Source organism: Anomaloglossus baeobatrachus, chromosome 9 (assembly GCF_048569485.1).
Source record: "Anomaloglossus baeobatrachus isolate aAnoBae1 chromosome 9, aAnoBae1.hap1, whole genome shotgun sequence".
Classification (NCBI taxonomy): domain Eukaryota; kingdom Metazoa; phylum Chordata; class Amphibia; order Anura; family Aromobatidae; genus Anomaloglossus; species Anomaloglossus baeobatrachus.
This window is the reverse complement of record NC_134361.1, coordinates 16478951-16499983: the sequence shown is the minus strand read 5'-3', so window position 1 is coordinate 16499983 and position 21033 is coordinate 16478951.

Here is a 21033-nt window from a genome sequence, read left to right as displayed (position 1 = left end):
ATTGTATCCACCTTTCAGCATTGTCTGCACTGATACATTGTATCCACCTCTCAGCATTGTCTGCACTGATACATTGTATCCACCTCTCAGGATTGTCTGCACTGATACATTGTATCCACATCTCAGCATTGTCTGCACTGATACATTGTATCCACCTCTCAGCATTGTCTGCACTGATACATTGTATCCACCTCTCAGCAGTGTCTGCACTGATACATTGTATCCACCTCTCAGCATTGTCTGCACTGATACATTGTATCCACCTCTCAGCATTGTCTGCACTGATACATTGTATCCACCTCTCAGCATTGTCTGCACTGATACATTGTATCCACCTCTCAGCAGTGTCTGCACTGATACATTGTATCCACCTCTCAGCAGTGTCTGCACTGATACACTGTATCCACCTCTCAGCAGTGTCTGCACTGATACATTGTATCCACCTCTCAGCAGTGTCTGCACTGATACATTGTATCCACCTCTCAGCAGTGTCTGCACTGATACATTGTATCCACCTCTCAGCAGTGTCTGCACTGATACATTGTATCCACCTCTCAGCATTGTCTGCACTGATACATTGTATCCACCTCTCAGCATTGTCTGCACTGATACATTGTATCCACCTCTCAGCATTGTCTGCACTGATACATTGTATCCACCTCTCAGCATTGTCTGCACTGATACATTGTATCCACCTCTCAGCATTGTCTGCACTGATACATTGTATCCACCTCTCAGCATTATCTGCACTGATACATTGTATCCACCGCTCAGCATTGTCTGCACTGATACATTGTATCCACGTCTCAGCATTATCTGCACTGATACATTGTATCCACCTCTCAGCATTGTCTGCACTGATACATTGTATCCACATCTCAGCATTGTCTGCACTGATACATTGTATCCACCTCTCAGCATTGTCTGCACTGATACATTGTATCCACCTCTCAGCAGTGTCTGCACTGATACATTGTATCCACCTCTCAGCATTGTCTGCACTGATACATTGTATCCACCTCTCAGCATTGTCTGCACTGATACATTGTATCCACCTCTCAGCATTGTCTGCACTGATACATTGTATCCACCTCTCAGCATTGTCTGCGCTGATACATTGTATCCACCTCTCAGCAGTGTCTGCACTGATACATTGTATCCACCTCTCAGCATTGTGTGCACTGATACATTGTATCCACCTCTCAGCACTGTCTGCACTGATACATTGTATCCACCTTTCAGCATTGTCTGCACTGATACATTGTATCCACCGCTCAGCAGTGTCTGCACTGATACATTGTATCCACCGCTCAGGATTGTCTGCACTGATACATTGTATCCACCTCTCAGCATTGTCTGCACTGATACATTGTATCCACCTCTCAGCATTGTCTGCACTGATACATTGTATCCACCTCTCAGCAGTGTCTGCACTGATACATTGTATCCACCTCTCAGCAGTGTCTGCACTGATACATTGTATCCACCTCTCAGCATTGTCTGCACTGATACATTGTATCCACCTCTCAGCAGTGTCTGCACTGATACATTGTATCCACCTCTCAGCATTGTATGCACTGATACATTGTATCCACCTCTCAGCATTGTCTGCACTGATACATTGTATCCACTTCTCAGCATTGTCTGCACTGATACATTGTATCCACCTCTCAGCATTGTCTACACTGATACATTGTATCCACCTCTCAGCAGTGTCTGTGCTGATACATTGTATCCACCTCTCAGCAGTGTCTGCACTGATACATTGTATCCACCTCTCAGCATTGTCTACACTGATACATTGTATCCACCTCTCAGCATTGTCTGCACTGATACATTGTATCCACTTCTCAGCATTGTCTGCACTGATACATTGTATCCACCTCTCAGCATTGTCTACACTGATACATTATATCCACCTCTCAGCATTGTCTGCACTGATACATTGTATCCACCTCTCAGCAGTGTCTGCACTGATACATTGTATCCACCTCTCAGCATTGTCTGCACTGATACATTGTATCCACCTCTCAGCATTGTCTGCACTGATACATTGTATCCACTTCTCAGCATTGTCTGCACTGATACATTGTATCCACCTCTCAGCATTGTCTGCACTGATACATTGTATCCACCTCTCAGCATTGTCTGCACTGATACATTGTATCCACCTCTCAGCATTGTCTGCACTGATACATTGTATCCACCTCTCAGCATTGTCTGCACTGATACATTGTATCCACCTCTCAGCATTGTCTGCACTGATACATTGTATCCACCTCTCAGCATTGTCTGCACTGATACATTGTATCCACATCTCAGCATTGTCTGCACTGATACATTGTATCCACCTCTCAGCAGTGTCTGCACTGATACATTGTATCCACCTCTCAGCATTGTCTGCACTGATACATTGTATCCACCTCTCAGCAGTGTCTGCACTGATACATTGTATCCACCTCTCAGCAGTGTCTGCACTGATACATTGTATCCACCTCTCAGCATTGTCTGCACTGATACATTGTATCCACCTCTCAGCAGTGTCTGCACTGATACATTGTATCCACCTCTCAGCAGTGTCTGCACTGATACATTGTATCCACCTCTCAGCAGTGTCTGCACTGATACATTGTATCCACCTCTCAGCAGTGTCTGCACTGATACATTGTATCCACCTCTCAGCATTGTCTGCACTGATACATTGTATCCACCTCTCAGCATTGTCTGCACTGATACATTGTATCCACCTCTCAGCATTGTCTGCACTGATACATTGTATCCACCTCTCAGCATTGTCTACACTGATACATTGTATCCACCTCTCAGCATTGTCTGCACTGATACATTGTATCCACCTCTCAGCAGTGTCTGCACTGATACATTGTATCCACCTCTCAGCATTGTCTGCACTGATACATTGTATCCACCTCTCAGCATTGTCTGCACTGATACATTGTATCCACCTCTCAGCATTGTGTGCACTGATACATTGTATCCACCTCTCAGCATTGTCTGCACTGATACATTGTATCCACCACTCACGATTGTCTGCACTGATACATTGTATCCACCTCTCAGCATTGTCTGCACTGATACATTGTATCCACCTTTCAGCATTGTCTGCACTGATACATTGTATCCACATCTCAGCATTGTCTGCACTGATACATTGTATCCACCTCTCAGCAGTGTCTGCACTGATACATTGTATCCACCTCTCAGCAGTGTCTGCACTGATACATTGTATCCACCTCTCAGCATTGTCTGCACTGATACATTGTATCCACCTCTCAGCATTGTCTGCTCTGATACATTGTATCCACCTCTCACCATTGTCTGCACTGATACATTGTATCCACCTCTCAGCATTGTCTGCACTGATACATTGTATCCACCTCTCAGCAGTGTCTGCACTGATACATTGTATCCACCTCTCAGCATTGTCTACACTGATACATTGTATCCACCTCTCAGCATTGTCTGCACTGATACATTGTATCCACCTCTCAGCATTGTCTGCACTGATACATTGTATCCACCTCTCAGCATTGTCTGCACTGATACATTGTATCCACCTCTCAGCATTGTCTGCACTGATACATTGTATCCACATCTCAGCATTGTCTGCACTGATACATTGTATCCACCTCTCAGCATTGTCTACACTGATACATTGTATCCACCTCTCAGCAGTGTCTGCACTGATACATTGTATCCACCTCTCAGCAGTGTCTGCACTGATACATTGTATCCACCTCTCAGCATTGTCTACACTGATACATTGTATCCACCTCTCAGCATTGTCTGCACTGATACATTGTATCCACCTCTCAGCATTGTGTGCACTGATACATTGTATCCACCTCTCAGCATTGTCTGCACTGATACATTGTATCCACCTCTCAGCATTGTCTGCACTGATACATTGTATCCACCTTTCAGCATTGTCTGCACTGATACATTGTATCCACTTTTCAGCATTGTCTGCACTGATACATTGTATCCACCTCTCAGCATTGTCTGCACTGATACATTGTATCCACCTCTCAGCATTATCTGCACTGATACATTGTATCCACCTCTCAGCATTGTCTGCACTGATACATTGTATCCACCTCTCAGCATTGTCTGCACTGATACATTGTATCCACCTCTCAGGATTGTCTGCACTGATACATTGTATCCACATCTCAGCATTGTCTGCACTGATACATTGTATCCACCTCTCAGCATTGTCTGCACTGATACATTGTATCCACCTCTCAGCAGTGTCTGCACTGATACATTGTATCCACCTCTCAGCAGTGTCTGCACTGATACATTGTATCCACCTCTCAGCAGTGTCTGCACTGATACATTGTATCCACCTCTCAGCAGTGTCTGCACTGATACATTGTATCCACCTCTCAGCAGTGTCTGCACTGATACATTGTATCCACCTCTCAGCAGTGTCTGCACTGATACATTGTATCCACCTCTCAGCACTGTCTGCACTGATACATTGTATCCACCTCTCAGCAATGTCTGCACTGATACATTGTATCCACCTCTCAGCATTGTCTGCACTGATACATTGTATCCACGTCTCAGCATTATCTGCACTGATACATTGTATCCACCTCTCAGCATTGTCTGCACTGATACATTGTATCCACATCTCACCATTGTCTGCACTGATACATTGTATCCACCTCTCAGCATTGTCTGCACTGATACATTGTATCCACCTCTCAGCATTGTCTGCACTGATACATTGTATCCACCTCTCAGCATTGTCTGCACTGATACATTGTATCCACCTCTCAGCATTGTCTGCACTGATACATTGTATCCACCTCTCAGCATTGTCTGCACTGATACATTGTATCCACCTCTCAGCAGTGTCTGCACTGATACATTGTATCCACCTCTCAGCATTGTCTGCACTGATACATTGTATCCACCTCTCAGCATTGTCTGCACTGATACATTGTATCCACCTCTCAGCAGTGTCTGCACTGATACATTGTATCCACCTCTCAGCATTGTCTGCACTGATACATTGTATCCACCTCTCAGCATTGTCTGCACTGATACATTGTATCCACCTCTCAGCATTGTCTACACTGATACATTGTATCCATCTCTCAGCATTGTCTGCACTGATACATTGTATCCACCTCTCAGCATTGTCTGCACTGATACATTGTATCCACCTCTCAGCATTGTCTGCACTGATACATTGTATCCACCTCTCAGCAGTGTCTGCACTGATACATTGTATCCACCTATCAGCAGTGTCTGCACTGATACATTGTATCCACCTCTCAGCAGTGTCTGCACTGATACATTGTATCCACCTCTCAGCATTGTCTGCACTGATACATTGTATCCACCTCTCAGCATTGTCTGCACTGATACATTGTATCCACCGCTCAGCATTGTCTGCACTGATACATTGTATCCACCTCTCACCATTATCTGCACTGATACATTGTATCCACCTCTCAGCATTGTCTGCACTGATACATTGTATCCACCTCTCAGCATTGTCTGCACTGATGCATTGTATCCACCTCTCAGCATTGTCTGCACTGATACATTGTATCCACCTCTCAGCATTGTCTGCACTGATACATTGTATCCACCTCTCAGCAGTGTCTGCACTGATACATTGTATCCACCTCTCAGAATTGTCTGCACTGATACATTGTATCCACCTCTCAGCAGTGTCTGCACTGATACATTGTATCCACCTCTCAGCAGTGTCTGCACTGATACATTGTATACACCTCTCAGCAGTGTCTGCACTGATACATTGTATCCACCTCTCAGCATTGTCTGCACTGATACATTGTATCCACCTCTCAGCATTGTCTGCACTGATACATTGTATTCACCTCTCAGCATTGTCTGCACTGATACATTGTATCCACCTCTCAGCATTGTCTGCACTGATACATTGTATCCACCTCTCAGCATTGTCTGCACTGATACATTGTATCCACCTCTCAGCATTGTCTGCACTGATACATTGTATCCACTTCTCAGCATTGTCTGCACTGATACATTGTATCCACCTCTCAGCATTGTCTGCACTGATACATTGTATTCACCTCTCAGCATTGTCTGCACTGATACATTGTATCCACCTCTCAGCAGTGTCTGCACTGATACATTGTATCCACCTCTCAGCATTGTCTGCACTGATACATTGTATCCACCTCTCTGCATTGTCTACACTGATACATTGTATCCACCTCTCAGCATTGTCTGCACTGATACATTGTATCCACCTCTCAGCATTGTCTGCACTGATACATTGTATCCACCTCTCAGCATTGTCTGCACTGATACATTGTATCCACCTCTCAGCATTGTCTGCACTGATACATTGTATCCACCTCTCAGCATTGTCTGCACTGATACATTGTATCCACCTCTCAGCATTGTCTACACTGATACATTGTATCCACCTCTCAGCATTGTCTGCACTGATACATTGTATCCACCTCTCAGCATTGTCTGCACTGATACATTGTATCCACCTCTCAGCATTGTCTACACTGATACATTGTATCCACCTCTCATCATTGTCTGCACTGATACATTGTATCCACCTCTCAGCATTGTCTGCACTGATACATTGTATCCACCTCTCAGCATTGTCTGCACTGATACATTGTATCCACCTCTCAGCAGTGTCTGCACTGATACATTGTATCCACCTCTCAGCATTGTCTGCACTGATACATTGTATCCACCTCTCAGCATTGTCTGCACTGATACATTGTATCCACCTCTCAGCATTATCTGCACTGATACATTGTATCCACCTCTCAGCATTGTCTGCACTGATACATTGTATCCACCTCAGCATTGTCTGCACTGATACATTGTATCCACCTCTCAGCATTGTCTGCACTGATACATTGTATCCACCTCTCAGCATTGTCTGCACTGATACATTGTATCCACCTCTCAGCATTGTCTGCACTGATACATTGTATCCACCTCTCAGCATTGTCTACACTGATACATTGTATCCACCTCTCAGCATTGTCTGCACTGATACATTGTATCCACCTCTCAGCATTGTCTACACTGATACATTGTATCCACTTCTCAGCATTGTCTGCACTGATACATTGTATCCACCTCTCAGCATTGTCTGCACTGATACATTGTATTCACCTCTCAGCATTGTCTGCACTGATACATTGTATCCACCTCTCAGCAGTGTCTGCACTGATACATTGTATCCACCTCTCAGCAGTGTCTGCACTGATACATTGTATCCACCTCTCAGCATTGTCTGCACTGATACATTGTATCCACCTCTCAGCATTGTCTGCACTGATACATTGTATCCACCTCTCAGCATTGTCTGCACTGATACATTGTATCCACCTCTCAGCATTGTCTGCACCGATACATTGTATCCACCTCTCAGCAGTGTCTGCACTGATACATTGTATCCACCTCTCAGCATTGTCTGCACTGATACATTGTATCCACCTCTCAGCATTGTCTGCACTGACATTGTATCCACCTCTCAGCATTGTCTGCACTGATACATTGTATCCACCTCTCAGCAGTGTCTGCACTGATACATTGTATCCACCTCTCAGCATTGTCTGCACTGATACATTGTATCCACCTCTCAGCACTGTCTGCACTGATACATTGTATCCACCTCTCAGCAGTGTCTGCACTGATACATTGTATCCACCTCTCAGCATTGTCTGCACTGATACATTGTATCCACCTCTCAGCATTGTCTGCACTGATACATTGTATCCACCTCTCAGCAGTGTCTGCACTGATACATTGTATCCACCTCTCAGCATTGTCTGCACTGATACATTGTATCCACCTCTCAGCATTGTCTGCACTGATACATTGTATCCACCCCTCAGCATTGTCTGCACTGACATTGTATCCACCTCTCAGCATTGTCTGCACTGATACATTGTATCCACCTCTCAGCAGTGTCTGCACTGATACATTGTATCCACCTCTCAGCATTGTCTGCACTGACATTGTATCCACCTCTCAGCATTGTCTGCACTGATACATTGTATCCACCTCTCAGCACTGTCTGCACTGATACATTGTATCCACCTCTCAGCATTGTCTGCACTGATACATTGTATCCACCTCTCAGCAGTGTCTGCACTGATACATTGTATCCACCTCTCAGCAGTGTCTGCACTGATACATTGTATTCACCTCTCAGCAGTGTCTGCACTGATACATTGTATCCACCTCTCAGCATTGTCTGCACTGATACATTGTATCCACCTCTCAGCAGTGTCTGCACTGATACATTGTATCCACCTCTCAGCAGTGTCTGCACTGATACATTGTATCCACCTCTCAGCAGTGTCTGCACTGATACATTGTATCCACCTCTCAGCAGTGTCTGCACTGATACATTGTATCCACCTCTCAGCAGTGTCTGCACTGATACATTGTATCCACCTCTCAGCAGTGTCTGCACTGATACATTGTATTCACCTCTCAGCAGTGTCTGCACTGATACATTGTATCCACCTCTCAGCAGTGTCTGCACTGATACATTGTATCCACCTCTCAGCAGTGTCTGCACTGATACATTGTATCCACCTCTCAGCATTGTCTGCACTGATACATTGTATCCACCTCTCAGCATTGTCTGCACTGATACATTGTATCCACCTCTCAGCATTGTCTGCACTGATACATTGTATCCACCTCTCAGCAGTGTCTGCACTGATACATTGTATCCACCTCTCAGCATTGTCTATACTGATACATTGTATCCACCTCTCAGCATTGTCTGCACTGATACATTGTATCCACCTCTCAGCATTGTCTGCACTGATACATTGTATCCACCTCTCAGCATTGTCTGCACTGATACATTGTATCCACCTCTCAGCCGTGTCTGCACTGATACATTGTATCCACATCTCAGCATTGTCTGCACTGATACATTGTATCCACCTCTCAGCAGTGTCTGCACTGATATATTGTATCCACCTCTCAGCATTGTCTGCACTGATACATTGTATCCACCTCTCAGCAGTGTCTGCACTGATACATTGTATCCACCTCTCAGCATTGTCTGCACTGATACATTGTATCCACCTCTCAGCATTGTCTGCACTGATACATTGTATCCACCTCTCAGCATTGTCTGCACTGATACATTGTATCCACCTCTCAGCAGTGTCTGCACTGATACATTGTATCCACCTCTCAGCATTGTCTGCACTGATACATTGTATCCACCTCTCAGCACTGTCTGCACTGATACATTGTATCCACCTCTCAGCATTGTCTGCACTGATACATTGTATCCACCTCTCAGCATTGTCTGCACTGATACATTGTATCCACCTCTCAGCATTGTCTGCACTAATACATTGTATCCACCTCTCAGCAGTGTCTGCACTGATATATTGTATCCACCTCTCAGCATTGTCTGCACTGATACATTGTATCCACCTCTCAGCAGTGTCTGCACTGATACATTGTATCCACCTCTCAGCATTGTCTGCACTGATACATTGTATCCACCTCTCAGCATTGTCTGCACTGATACATTGTATCCACCTCTCAGCAGTGTCTGCACTGATACATTGTATCCACCTCTCAGCATTGTCTGCACTGATACATTGTATCCACCTCTCAGCATTGTCTGCACTGATACATTGTATCCACCTCTCAGCATTGTCTGCACTGATACATTGTATTCACCTCTCAGCATTGTCTGCACTGATACATTGTATCCACCTCTCAGCATTGTCTGCACTGATACATTGTATCCACCTCTCAGCATTGTCTGCACTGATACATTGTATTCACCTCTCAGCAGTGTCTGCACTGATACATTGTATCCACCTCTCAGCATTGTCTGCACTGATACATTGTATTCACCTCTCAGCAGTGTCTGCACTGATACATTGTATCCACCTCTCAGCAGTGTCTGCACTGATACATTGTATCCACCTCTCAGCATTGTCTGCACTGATACATTGTATCCACCTCTCAGCATTGTCTGCACTGATACATTGTATTCACCTCTCAGCATTGTCTGCACTGATACATTGTATCCACCTCTCAGCATTGTCTGCACTGATACATTGTATCCACCTCTCAGCATTGTCTGCACTGATACATTGTATCCACCTCTCAGCATTGTCTGCACTGATACATTGTATCCACCTCTCAGCATTGTCTGCACTGATACATTGTATCCACCTCTCAGCAGTGTCTGCACTGATACATTGTATCCACCTCTCAGCATTGTCTATACTGATACATTGTATCCACCTCTCAGCATTGTCTGCACTGATACATTGTATCCACCTCTCAGCAGTGTCTGCACTGATACATTGTATCCACATCTCAGCAGTGTCTGCACTGATACATTGTATCCACCTCTCAGCATTGTCTATACTGATACATTGTATCCACCTCTCAGCATTGTCTGCACTGATACATTGTATCCACCTCTCAGCAGTGTCTGCACTGATACATTGTATCCACCTCTCAGCATTGTCTGCACTGATACATTGTATCCACCTCTCAGCAGTGTCTGCACTGATACATTGTATCCACCTCTCAGCATTGTCTGCACTGATACATTGTATCCACCTCTCAGCAGTGTCTGCACTGATACATTGTATCCACATCTCAGCATTGTCTGCACTGATACATTGTATCCACCTCTCAGCATTGTCTGCACTGATACATTGTATCCACCTCTCAGCAGTGTCTGCACTGATACATTGTATCCACCTCTCAGCAGTGTCTGCACTGATACATTGTATCCACCTCTCAGCAGTGTCTGCACTGATACATTGTATCCACCTCTCAGTACTGTCTGCACTGATACATTGTATCCACCTCTCAGCATTGTCTGCACTGATACATTGTATCCACCTCTCAGCATTGTCTGCACTGATACATTGTATCCACCTCTCAGCCGTGTCTGCACTGATACATTGTATCCACATCTCAGCATTGTCTGCACTGATACATTGTATCCACCTCTCAGCAGTGTCTGCACTGATACATTGTATCCACCTCTCAGCAGTGTCTGCACTGATACATTGTATCCACCTCTCAGCATTGTCCGCACTGATACATTGTATCCACCTCTCAGCAGTGTCTACACTGATACATTGTATCCACCTCTCAGCATTGTCTGCACTGATACATTGTATCCACCTCTCAGCATTGTCTGCACTGATACATTGTATCCACCTCTCAGCAGTGTCTGCACTGATACATTGTATCCACCTCTCAGCATTGTCTGCACTGATACATTGTATCCACCTCTCAGCAGTGTCTGCTCTGATACATTGTATCCACCTCTCAGCATTGTCTGCGCTGATACATTGTATCCACCTCTCAGCATTGTCTGCACTGATACATTGTATCCACCACTCAGCATTGTCTGCACTGATACATTGTATCCACCTCTCAGCATTGTCTGCACTGATACATTGTATCCACCTCTCAGCATTGTCTGCGCTGATACATTGTATCCACCTCTCAGCATTGTGTGCACTGATACATTGTATCCACCTCTCAGCATTGTCTGCACTGATACATTGTATCCACCTCTCAGCATTGTCTGCACTGATACATTGTATCCACCTCTCAGCAGTGTCTGCGCTGATACATTGTATCCACCTCTCAGCATTGTGTGCACTGATACATTGTATCCACCTCTCAGCACTGTCTGCACTGATACATTGTATCCACCTCTCAGCACTGTCTGCTCTGATACATTGTATCCACCTCTCAGCATTGTCTGCACTGATACATTGTATCCACCTCTCAGCACTGTCTGCACTGATACATTGTATCCACCTCTCAGCATTGTCTGCACTGATACATTGTATCCACCTCTCAGCAGTGTCTGCGCTGATACATTGTATCCACCTCTCAGCATTGTGTGCACTGATACATTGTATCCACCTCTCAGCACTGTCTGCACTGATACATTGTATCCACCTTTCAGCATTGTCTGCACTGATACATTGTATCCACCGCTCAGCAGTGTCTGCACTGATACATTGTATCCACCGCTCAGGATTGTCTGCACTGATACATTGTATCCACCTCTCAGCATTGTCTGCACTGATACATTGTATCCACCTCTCAGCAGTGTCTGCACTGATACATTGTATCCACCTCTCAGCAGTGTCTGCACTGATACATTGTATCCACCTCTCAGCATTGTCTGTGCTGATACATTGTATCCACCGCTCAGCATTGTCTGCACTGATACATTGTATCCACCTCTCAGCATTGTCTGCACTGATACATTGTATCCACCTCTCAGCAGTGTCTGCACTGATACATTGTATCCACTTCTCAGCATTGTCTGCACTGATACATTGTATCCACCTCTCAGCATTGTCTACACTGATACATTATATCCACCTCTCAGCATTGTCTGCACTGATACATTGTATCCACTTCTCAGCATTGTCTGCACTGATACATTGTATTCACCTCTCAGCAGTGTCTGCACTGATACATTGTATCCACCTCTCAGCATTGTCTGCACTGATACATTGTATCCACCTCTCAGCATTGTCTGCACTGATACATTGTATCCACTTCTCAGCATTGTCTGCACTGATACATTGTATCCACCTCTCAGCAGTGTCTGCACTGATACATTGTATCCACCTCTCAGCAGTGTCTGCACTGATACATTGTATCCACTTCTCAGCAGTGTCTGCACTGATACATTGTATCCACCTCTCAGCATTGTCTGCACTGATACATTGTATCCACCTCTCAGCATTGTCTGCACTGATACATTGTATCCACCTCTCAGCATTGTCTGCACTGATACATTGTATCCACCTCTCAGCATTGTCTGCACTGATACATTGTATCCACTTCTCAGCATTGTCTGCACTGATACATTGTATCCACCTCTCAGCATTGTCTGCACTGATACATTGTATCCACCTCTCAGCATTGTCTGCACTGATACATTGTATCCACCTCTCAGCAGTGTCTGCACTGATACATTGTATCCACCTCTCAGCAGTGTCTGCACTGATACATTGTATCCACCTCTCAGCATTGTCTGCACTGATACATTGTATCCACCTCTCAGCAGTGTCTGCACTGATACATTGTATCCACCTCTCAGCAGTGTCTGCACTGATACATTGTATCCACCTCTCAGCATTGTCTACACTGATACATTGTATCCACCTCTCAGCATTGTCTACACTGATACATTGTATCCACTTCTCAGCATTGTCTGCACTGATACATTGTACCCACCTCTCAGCAGTGTCTGCACTGATACATTGTATCCACCTCTCAGCAGTGTCTGCACTGATACATTGTATCCACTTCTCAGCATTGTCTGCACTGATACATTGTATCCACCTCTCAGCATTGTCTACACTGATACATTGTATCCACTTCTCAGCATTGTCTGCTCTGATACATTGTATCCACCTCTCAGCATTGTCTGCACTGATACATTGTATCCACCTCTCAGCAGTGTCTGCACTGATACATTATATCCACCTCTCAGCATTGTCTGCACTGATACATTGTATCCACCTCTCAGCATTGTCTACACTGATACATTGTATCCACTTCTCAGCATTGTCTGCACTGATACATTGTACCCACCTCTCAGCAGTGTCTGCACTGATACATTGTATCCACCTCTCAGCAGTGTCTGCACTGATACATTGTATCCACTTCTCAGCATTGTCTGCACTGATACATTGTATCCACCTCTCAGCATTGTCTACACTGATACATTGTATCCACTTCTCAGCATTGTCTGCTCTGATACATTGTATCCACCTCTCAGCATTGTCTGCACTGATACATTGTATCCACCTCTCAGCAGTGTCTGCACTGATACATTATATCCACCTCTCAGCATTGTCTGCACTGATACATTGTATCCACCTCTCAGCAGTGTCTGCACTGATACATTATATCCACCTCTCAGCATTGTCTGCACTGATACATTGTATCCACCTCTCAGCAGTGTCTGCACTGATACATTATATCCACCTCTCAGCATTGTCTGCACTGATACATTGTATTCACCTCTCAGCAGTGTCTGCACTGATACATTATATCCACCTCTCAGCATTGTCTGCACTGATACATTGTATTCACCTCGCAGCATTGTCTGCACTGATACATTATATCCACCTCTCAGCATTGTCTGCACTGATACATTGTATCCACCTCTCAGCATTGTCTGCACTGATACATTGTATCCACCTCTCAGCATTGTCTGCACTGATACATTGTATCCACATCTCAGCATTGTCTGCACTGATACATTGTATCCACCTCTCAGCATTGTCTGCACTGATACATTGTATCCACCTCTCAGCAGTGTCTGCACTGATACATTGTATCCACCTCTCAGCATTGTCTGCACTGATACATTGTATCCACCTCTCAGCATTGTCTGCACTGATACATTGTATCCACATCTCAGCATTGTCTGCACTGATACATTGTATCCACCTCTCAGCAGTGTCTGCACTGATACATTGTATCCACCTCTCAGCAGTGTCTGCACTGATACATTGTATCCACCTCTCAGCATTGTCTGCACTGATACATTGTATCCACCTCTCAGCATTGTGTGCACTGATACATTGTATCCACCTCTCAGCATTGTCTGCACTGATACATTATATCCACCTCTCAGCATTGTCTGCGCTGATACATTATATCCACCTCTCAGCATTGTCTGCGCTGATACATTGTATCCACCTCTCAGCATTGTCTGCGCTGATACATTGTATCCACCTCTCAGCATTGTCTGCGCTGATACATTATATCCACCTCTCAGCATTGTCTGCGCTGATACATTGTATCCACCTCTCAGCATTGTCTGCGCTGATACATTGTATCCACCTCTCAGCATTGTCTGCACTGATACATTGTATCCACCTCTCAGCATTGTCTGCGCGGATACATTGTATCCACCTCTCAGCAGTGTCTGCACTGATACATTGTATCCACCTCTCAGCAGTGTCTGCACTGATACATTGTATCCACCTCTCAGCATTGTCTGTGCTGATACATTGTATCCACCGCTCAGCATTGTCTGCACTGATACATTGTATCCACCTCTCAGCATTGTCTGCACTGATACATTGTATCCACCTCTCAGCAGTGTCTGCACTGATACATTGTATCCACTTCTCAGCATTGTCTGCACTGATACATTGTATCCACCTCTCAGCATTGTCTACACTGATACATTATATCCACCTCTCAGCATTGTCTGCACTGATACATTGTATCCACTTCTCAGCATTGTCTGCACTGATACATTGTATTCACCTCTCAGCAGTGTCTGCACTGATACATTGTATCCACCTCTCAGCATTGTCTGCACTGATACATTGTATCCACCTCTCAGCATTGTCTGCACTGATACATTGTATCCACCTCTCAGCATTGTCTGCACTGATACATTGTATCCACTTCTCAGCATTGTCTGCACTGATACATTGTATTCACCTCTCAGCAGTGTCTGCACTGATACATTGTATCCACCTCTCAGCATTGTCTGCACTGATACATTGTATCCACCTCTCAGCATTGTCTGCACTGATACATTGTATCCACTTCTCAGCATTGTCTGCACTGATACATTGTATCCACCTCTCAGCAGTGTCTGCACTGATACATTGTATCCACCTCTCAGCAGTGTCTGCACTGATACATTGTATCCACTTCTCAGCAGTGTCTGCACTGATACATTGTATCCACCTCTCAGCATTGTCTGCACTGATACATTGTATCCACCTCTCAGCATTGTCTGCACTGATACATTGTATCCGCCTCTCAGCATTGTGTGCACTGATACATTGTATCCACCTCTCAGCATTGTCTGCACTGATACATTGTATCCACCTCTCAGCATTGTCTGCACTGATACATTGTATCCACTTCTCAGCATTGTCTGCACTGATACATTATATCCACCTCTCAGCAGTGTCTGCACTGATACATTGTATCCACCTCTCAGCATTGTGTGCACTGATACATTGTATCCACCTCTCAGCATTGTCTGCACTGATACATTGTATCCACCTCTCAGCATTGTCTGCACTGATACATTGTATCCACTTCTCAGCATTGTCTGCACTGATACATTGTATCCACCTCTCAGCAGTGTCTGCACTGATACATTGTATCCACCTCTCAGCAGTGTCTGCACTGATACATTGTATCCACCTCTCAGCATTGTCTGCACTGATACATTGTATCCACCTCTCAGCAGTGTCTGCACTGATACATTGTATCCACCTCTCAGCAGTGTCTGCACTGATACATTGTATCCACTTCTCAGCATTGTCTGCACTGATACATTGTATCCACCTCTCAGCATTGTCTACACTGATACATTGTATCCACTTCTCAGCATTGTCTGCACTGATACATTGTACCCACCTCTCAGCAGTGTCTGCACTGATACATTGTATCCACCTCTCAGCAGTGTCTGCACTGATACATTGTATCCACTTCTCAGCATTGTCTGCACTGATACATTGTATCCACCTCTCAGCATTGTCTACACTGATACATTGTATCCACTTCTCAGCATTGTCTGCTCTGATACATTGTATCCACCTCTCAGCATTGTCTGCACTGATACATTGTATCCACCTCTCAGCAGTGTCTGCACTGATACATTATATCCACCTCTCAGCATTGTCTGCACTGATACATTGTATCCACCTCTCAGCAGTGTCTGCACTGATACATTATATCCACCTCTCAGCATTGTCTGCACTGATACATTGTATCCACCTCTCAGCAGTGTCTGCACTGATACATTATATCCACCTCTCAGCATTGTCTGCACTGATACATTGTATTCACCTCTCAGCAGTGTCTGCACTGATACATTATATCCACCTCTCAGCATTGTCTGCACTGATACATTGTATTCACCTCGCAGCATTGTCTGCACTGATACATTATATCCACCTCTCAGCATTGTCTGCACTGATACATTGTATCCACCTCTCAGCATTGTCTGCACTGATACATTGTATCCACCTCTCAGCATTGTCTGCACTGATACATTGTATCCACCTCTCAGCATTGTCTGCACTGATACATTGTATCCACCTCTCAGCATTGTCTGCACTGATACATTGTATCCACATCTCAGCATTGTCTGCACTGATACATTGTATCCACCTCTCAGCAGTGTCTGCACTGATACATTGTATCCACCTCTCAGCAGTGTCTGCACTGATACATTGTATCCACCTCTCAGCATTGTCTGCACTGATACATTGTATCCACCTCTCAGCATTGTGTGCACTGATACATTGTATCCACCTCTCAGCATTGTCTGCACTGATACATTATATCCACCTCTCAGCATTGTCTGCGCTGATACATTATATCCACCTCTCAGCATTGTCTGCGCTGATACATTGTATCCACCTCTCAGCATTGTCTGCGCTGATACATTGTATCCACCTCTCAGCATTGTCTGCGCTGATACATTATATCCACCTCTCAGCATTGTCTGCGCTGATACATTGTATCCACCTCTCAGCATTGTCTGCGCTGATACATTGTATCCACCTCTCAGCATTGTCTGCACTGATACATTGTATCCACCTCTCAGCATTGTCTGCGCGGATACATTGTATCCACCTCTCAGCATCGTCTATACTGATACATTGTATCCACCTCTCAGCATTGTCTACACTTATACATTATATCCACCTCTCAGCATTGTCTGCGCTGATACATTGTATCCACCTCTCAGCAGTGTCTGCACTGATACATTGTATCCACCTCTCAGCACTGTCTGCTCTGATACATTGTATCCACCTCTCAGCATTGTCTGCGCTGATACATTGTATCCACCTCTCAGCAGTGTCTGCACTGATACATTGTACCCACCTCTCAGCATTGTCTGCACTGATACATTGTATCCACCTCTCAGCAGTGTCTGCACTGATACATTGTATCCACCTCTCAGCAGTGTCTGCACTGATACATTGTATCCACCTCTCAGCATTGTCTGCACTGATACATTGTATCCACCTCTCAGCATTGTCTGCACTGATACATTGTATCCACCTCTCAGCATTGTCTGCACTGATACATTGTATCCACTTCTCAGCATTGTCTGCACTGATACATTGTATCCACCTCTCAGCATTGTCTGCACTGATACATTGTATCCACCTCTCAGCATTGTCTGCACTGATACATTGTATCCACCTCTCAGCAGTGTCTGCACTGATACATTGTATCCACCTCTCAGCATTGTCTGCGCTGATACATTGTATCCACCTCTCAGCAGTGTCTGCACTGATACATTGTATCCACCTCTCAGCATTGTCTGCGCTGATACATTGTATCCACCTCTCAGCATTGTCTGCACTGATACATTGTATCCACCTCTCAGCAGTGTCTGCACTGATACATTGTATCCACCTCTCAGCATTGTCTGCGCTGATACATTGTATCCACCTCTCAGCAGTGTCTGCACTGATACATTGTATCCACCTCTCAGCATTGTCTGCATTGATACATTGTATCCACCTCTCAGCATTGTCTGCGCTGATACATTGTATCCACCTCTCAGCAGTGTCTGCACTGATACATTGTATCCACCTCTCAGCATTGTCTGCGCTGATACATTGTATCCACCTCTCAGCAGTGTCTGCACTGATACATTGTATCCACCTCTCAGCATTGTCTATACTGATACATTGTATCCACTTCTCAGCATTGTCTGCACTGATACATTATATCCACCTCTCAGCAGTGTCTGCACTGATACATTGTATCCACCTCTCAGCAGTGTCTGCACTGATACATTGTATCCACCTCTCAGCATTGTCTGCACTGATACATTGTATCCACCTCTCAGCATTGTCTATACTGATACATTGTATCCACCTCTCAGCATTGTCTACACTGATACATTGTATCCACTTCTCAGCATTGTCTGCACTGATACATTGTATCCACCTCTCAGCAGTGTCTGCACTGATACATTGTATCCACCTCTCAGCATTGTCTGCACTGATACATTGTATCCACCTCTCAGCAGTGTCTGCACGGATACATTGTATCCACCTCTCAGCATTGTCTGCACTGATACATTGTATCCACCTCTCAGCATTGTCTGCTCTGATACATTGTATCCACCTCTCAGCATTGTCTGCGCGGATACATTGTATCCACCTCTCAGCAGTGTCTGCACTGATACATTGTATCCACCTCTCAGCAGTGTCTGCACTGATACATTGTATCCACCTCTCAGCAGTGTCTGCACTGATACATTGTATCCACCTCTCAGCATTGTCTACACTGATACATTGTATCCACTTCTCAGCATTGTGTGCACTGATACATTGTATCCACCTCTCAGCAGTGTCTGCACTGATACATTGTATCCACCTCTCAGCATTGTCTACACTGATACATTGTATCCACCTCTCAGCAGTGTCTGCACTGATACATTGTATCCACCTCTCAGCAATGTCTGCACTGATACATTGTATCCACCTCTCAGCATTGTCTACACTGATACATTGTATCCACTTCTCAGCATTGTCTGCACTGATACATTGTATCCACCTCTCAGCAGTGTCTACACTGATACATTGTATCCACTTCTCAGCATTGTCTGCACTGATACATTGTATCCACCTCTCAGCAGTGTCTGCACTGATACATTGTATCCACCTCTCAGCATTGTCTGCACTGATACATTGTATCCACCTCTCAGCAGTGTCTGCACTGATACATTGTATCCACCTCTCAGCAGTGTCTACACTGATACATTGTATCCACTTCTCAGCATTGTCTGCACTGATACATTGTATCCACCTCTCAGCAGTGTCTACACTGATACATTGTATCCACCTCTCAGCAGTGTCTGCACTGATACATTGTATCCACCTCTCAGCATTGTCTGCACTGATACATTGTATCCACCTCTCAGCAGTGTCTGCACGGATACATTGTATCCACCTCTCAGCATTGTCTGCACTGATACATTGTATCCACCTCTCAGCATTGTCTGCTCTGATACATTGTATCCACCTCTCAGCATTGTCTGCGCTGATACATTGTATCCACCTCTCAGCAGTGTCTGCACTGATACATTGTATCCACCTCTCAGCATTGTCTGCGCTGATACATTGTATCCACCTCTCAGCAGTGTCTGCACTGATACATTGTATCCACCTCCCAGCATTGTCTGCGCTGATACATTGTATCCACCTCTCAGCATTGTCTGCACTGATACATTGTATCCACCTCTCAGCATTGTGTGCACTGATACATTGTATCCACCTCTCAGCAGTGTCTGCACTGATACATTGTATCCACCTCTCAGCATTGTCTGCACTGATACATTGTATCCACCTCTCAGCAGTGTCTGCACTGATACATTGTATCCACCTCTCAGCATTGTCTGCACTGATACATTGTATCCACCTCTCAGCATTGTCTGCACTGATACATTGTATCCACCTCTCAGCATTGTCTGCACTGATACATTGTATCCACCTCTCAGCATTGTCTGCACTGATACATTGTATCCACCTCTCAGCAGTGTCTGCACTGATACATTGTATCCACCTCTCAGCATTGTCTGCACTGATACATTGTATCCACCTCTCAGCATTGTCTGCACTGATACATTGTATCCACCTCTCAGCAGTGTCTGCACTGATACATTGTATCCACCTCTCAGCATTGTCTACACTGATACATTGTATCCACCTCTCTGCATTGTCTGCACTGATACATTGTATCCACCTCTCAGAATTGTCTGCACTGATACATTGTATCCACCTTTCAGCAGTTTCTGCACTGATACATTGTATCCACCTCTCAGCATTGTCTGCGCTGATACATTGTATCCACCTCTCAGCAGTGTCTGCACTGATACATTGTATCCACCTCTCAGCATTGTCTATACTGATACATTGTATCCACTTCTCAGCATTGTCTGCACTGATACATTGTATCCACATCTCA